The sequence below is a fragment of the Ictidomys tridecemlineatus genome, chromosome 7 (assembly GCF_052094955.1).
Source record: "Ictidomys tridecemlineatus isolate mIctTri1 chromosome 7, mIctTri1.hap1, whole genome shotgun sequence".
In the NCBI taxonomy this organism is placed as follows: domain Eukaryota; kingdom Metazoa; phylum Chordata; class Mammalia; order Rodentia; family Sciuridae; genus Ictidomys; species Ictidomys tridecemlineatus.
Genome location: NC_135483.1, coordinates 6549831 through 6555206, shown reverse-complemented (window position 1 = coordinate 6555206; position 5376 = coordinate 6549831).

The following is a 5376-nucleotide window of genomic DNA, read 5'->3' as shown; positions in this document are numbered from 1 at the left end:
TCCCTTTTCTAGGTTGGTTACAATGTTTCTGTATTATTATTTTATTTTATTTTGATTACAATACATTTGTTTTATTTTTATGTGGTGCTGAGGATTGAACCCAGCCCTTACATGAGCTAGGCAAGTGCATCACCAACTGAGCCCTAGCCCCAGGCCTTCTGTATTATTTTTATAGATTTTTGATATATTTCAGTTATGGTCTGAGGAGTCTGCTTTCCTCCACTTTGGCTTACAATTTGATATGGCTGTGTTTGAATTTTCATCTTCCTATAAGAACTTAAATATTAGCTTTTTATATCACATAAAAAATTGGTTTTGATTAAAGATGAATTCGTGATAGTTGGTATACCTTAAGAGTATTGAATGTTTTCTTTCAAAATGTGAGACATTTTCATTAGTTAAATCATTTTATGTGTCTATTCACAAAGGTAATTTATTTTAATTGATTTTAGCTGGCATATAGAAGCATTATTTATATTTTTCTTTGAATCTATATCTCTCAACTTTCTTTTAGTTCTGATAATGTAGATTATCATTTTTCTATATAATGATAATGTATGATAATGTTGTCAGTATGTTGACAATATATAGAATATACATCAATTTCTACATATTGTTCATCAGTTTGTCATAATATCAGTGTTAATTCTTTTTATTATTATTATTATTATTGTTTTGGGGGCCTCATTTTTCTTCTTTGTCTTCATTGTCTTACTGTGCTTCAAGAATCTCTAGGTAGAGGTCAGGACTTTAGGATACTGGTTCTTTTATCATTGGAGACTTGCTTTATGAATTATAATGTGATTAATTGTTATGAATTTTCATTATTAACTCAAAAAGAATGTGTGTATTTTGGGTTTGCTCTGTGTAGGATGTAGCAAATGTTTATTAGATTGGTCCCGTCACCTGTGTTCTTGTCTGTCAGACTGGGGTTTTGGAAACAATAATCCACTAGACAAATTCAGTCCAAGGCTGCTTCTATGTGTTCAGTGAGTTCAGAATGGCCTTCAAATACTGACGGGATCGTATAAACACAGTAACATATAATTATATATTAATAACAATTTATATTATATGTCATTAAAATAATTATATACAATATATTTTGTATGAAATATTTCATATGAAATAGAGAAAAAGAAAATATTATAGATTTTATGTCATGTGCATATTCCCAAATATTTATTCTCTGACCTTTTGTAGAAAACATTTCCCAATCTCTATATCCTTAGGGCTTTTTGTTGTTGTTGTTGTTTGCTTGATTTATAATTTCTTTCAAAATAGGCTAATATCTTTCATTGACTATTCTTTAGTTAATCAACTGTTTGTCATTTTTGCTTTCATTTTTAGAAGCTCTGTTTTTAAGTACACATGGGTACAGGATTATAACATCTTTCTGGTGAATTATTCATTTTATCATTTATAAAGGTCACCTTTATCCATATTAATGCTTTATGCATTCATTTAATTAGTATCTGTCTTGCCTATATTAAAAGAAAGTTGGTGTTCAAATATTGATATCAGAGCAGAGATTTCACAAGAAACATGATTTTTTTTAGGTGTTGATGGAAGAATATTGGATTTTAGAAATGTTATCTCTGAAACTTTGGCCTTTCATTCCCTTCAATGTCCCAGGGGTGCTTTGTGTCTAAGAGATGGTAATTTGTTAATAATTCAGTTTAGGAATTACAAAGCTATTCAAATGTAATGATTTGAATTCTGTACTAGCTCTCCATGTTTCTTTGGGGTTTGGTAATTTCTATTTTTTCCTCCATTGGAGATTTAATACAGGGTTACTTTACCACTGAGCCCACATCCCCAGACTCACACTCTCTCTTTTTTTTTTTTTTTTTTGAGACAGGGTCTTACTAAGTTGCTTAGAGCCTTCCTAAATTGCTGAGGCTGTGATCCTCCTGTCTCAGCCTCCCAAGTTGCTGGGATAACAAACAGGAACCACTGCCTCTGGCTAGGGCTTTGGTAATCATCTCTAATGAGCAACTTCTGCTCATCCCAACCCAGGGTTTTGACAGAGATCAACTTCACTCTCTTTCCTGGGCTGGTGGACACTTGTTTTCTTCCCTCCTTCACTTAGGCCTTCTTTCCCCCTGGCCCCAGCTCTATGGACAAAATTTATTTAAAAATCTACAAATGCAGTGGCCCTGTAGAGTCTTCTGACCCAAGGGGTTAGCATTCCTGTATCCAGCTAGCACTTGCATCAATGCCTCTTTCTCCACCTTCCCTACATAGTCTGAGAAATGTCACTCACAGCACTGACTTTAGTTACAAGCCTGGGTCTGAACTGTATCTACCAGTCCAACATTCAGAATGGCTTCTTGGTACCAGTTTCTGGTATTGGGTGATTCATTGTTTCCCTTTGTGAATATTGTGCTCGTTTCCATATTTAAAACTTGTTTTTCCATTGTTTCTCAGTGGGAGGGTACTGAATGGCGTCAGACAGGAAGTGACCCAGTTACCCCTACTGTTGGCCTGAAGGCTTCTTTCCCATACTTAGTCTCCGTGAGGGCATGACCCTGCTTCTTTGGCCCATCATTTTGTAGTCAGTGCTTCGAAACCTTGTGGTACATTACGAGGAATATCTGTGTCATGATGTGAACTTATTCTATCACATGTCAAAATTTGAATCCATCAATCTCATTTCTTCATCCAGAGACTGTGGATACCATTATATTTTTATCAACACATTTAAGAATGAGATGCTTTGGCTCAGACATATTTAGTAAGCTGTCCGTGATCACCTGGCTATTACAATTACAAAGTAAAAAGCTCATAGTTCTTACTATGTTTGAATTCAGACATGTTGCAAAAAATTATTTTATGAGATTTAGTGAATGAACATAATAGGTGAGTTTACACTCACCACAGTTCTCTAGGTTGCATGTGATAGAAATATCTCACCTGTTCTAAGGGGGAAAGTGGCTTATGTGTCCAAAAAATCCATTATGGCATGACTGTTCCCCTTCATCTCTCAGCTCTCATTTTCTATGCATTGGTTTAGTTCTTGTTCAAGCTGGCTTGATGTAGGAGAAAGATAGCCATAAATGGATCTCAGTGTATACCATATAGCCAAATAGCCCTAAAGAAAAAATCAATGCCTCTTTCTCCACCTTCCCTACATAGTCTTGAGAGATGTCACTCACAGCACTGAGTTTAGTTACAAGCCTGGGTCTGAACTGTATCAAACAAATATGTATATCAGGAATGGCCAGAGGGTATCACTTGAATTTAAGCCCAATTGAGGCCATGTAGAAAGTATTCTGCCCCCAAATCATAAAAACAGTTGTCCAAAACCTTGCTCAAAAACAGCTGCTTTCACATACCTTGTTGTTCTCCCTGCTGAAACACTAACTGCTTCATATTCCTTTAGACACAGTGCTCATTGAAATGGGCTTGTGATTGTTTTTTCAAAGCATTTGCTTCTTTTCCCATTCTTAGTCTCCATGAGGGCATGACCCGGCCTCTTTGGTCCATCATTTTAATAGTCAGTGCTTGGAAACCTTGTGGTACATTACAGACAGGCAATAAACAGATTGTTAAAGACCAGCTTCATAATGGAGAGAACAGAATCTCAGTGTTGCAAAGAATAGAAACTTCTCCATTACTCACAGGAATTTTGACTGGTGGTGACGTTGATGGAGACCGTGGGAGTTTATCATCTTGAAAAAAAATTGTTTTCAAGATTGAACTAGTTCTCAACATCCAACTGGCAGACAGATGGTGGAGTGGGAGGGTGCTGAATGGGGTCAGGCCAGGAAGTGACACCAGTTACCCCTACTGTTGGCCCGAAGGCAGTTATCTCCACATTCAATAGGGACTAAAAATCATGGTTCTAGACTGTGCAGCTATGTCCCACCAAAACCTCTAGGCTGTGAATTGGAAGTATACACCTTTGGTGAGCAGTCACTGGTCTTTGTCACAGTAAGATTTGTTGAAAGAATGCATAATCTCATCACACTTTGTTCCAAGCAAGATTGGGGTATGGATGTTTCTGGGAGAAAAATAATTATTTTGATTTTTTTTCTTTTGGTCTATTTCTCTTAAAGGATGTCAGGTAATATTCATTTATTTTTCACTTTTTACAATTTTCCATAATCTGAGGGGTATTATAATTACATAATGGGATTCAGTCATTCATGTACATGATATAACAATATAATTTGGTCAATATTATTCCCTAGTATTTCCTCTTTCATTCCCCTTTTGTCCTCCCTTGGCCCCTTCCCTCTACTCTACCAATTTTCCCTCAATTTTCATGAGATCCACCTCTACTTTTCTTTTCCTTTTTCCACTCTAGATTCCAAATAGGAAAGAAAATAATGATCATCAACATACTAAGTCTAGTTTGCCTTACTTAACGTAATGTTTTCAAGTCCCATCCATTTTCCTGCAAATGACATGATTTCATTCTTCTTATGAATGAGTAAACTCCATTCCATGTATATACCACATTTTCTTTATCCATTCATCTGTTGATAGGCACCTGAGCAGGTTCCAGACTTTGGCTATTATCAGTTGTTCTGCTATAAACATGGTTATGCATGTGTTGCTACAGTATTTTGGCTTTAGTTCTTTTCCATAAGCCCTGAGGGGTGGAATAATTGGGACATGTTTTGATTTCACTCCTAGGTTTTTTGTTTTTATTTTTTTTAAGGAAACTCCATACTGAATTCCCTAGAGATTGTACTAATTTTCAATGCACCAACAGTGTAAAAGTGTTCCTTTTTCTCCACTTTCTTACCAACATTTATTATTGTTTGCATTTTGATGGCTGCCGTTCTGATTGGTGAGATGAAACCTCAGTATATTTTTGATTTGTATTTCCCTGTCAATGACGTTAAACATATTTTTGTATATTTGTTGGTCATTTGTATTTCCTCTTTTGAAAATGAGGGCTGTTTAGCTCATTTGTCCAGTTATTAATCTTATAAGTTATTTGTGCTTTTTTGTGTTGAGGTTTTGGGGTTCTTTATATATTATTGATATTAAGCCTGTCAGAAGAGTAGCTAGCAAATATTTTCTCCCTTCTGTAGGTTCTCTCTTCACACTATTGTGTCCCTTATTCTGCAGAAGGTTTTAGTTTTATGTCATCACATTTACTAGTTCTTAGTATTATCTTCTGAGCATTGGGAGTTCAACTGAGAAACTCGTAGTATTCACCTACACATTGGAGTGTTGACCCTACGCTTTCTGGATTTGCATTGAACAGGTCTTTCATCTTCTTCACTAGATTTATTTCTAAGTAGTTCTTTTTGTTTCTGCTTTGTTTTTGAGGCTATTGTGAGTGGGATTGTTTTCCTGATTTCTTCCTCAGCAGACTTGCTATTGGTCTATAGGAAAGCTACTGATTTTTGTAGACTG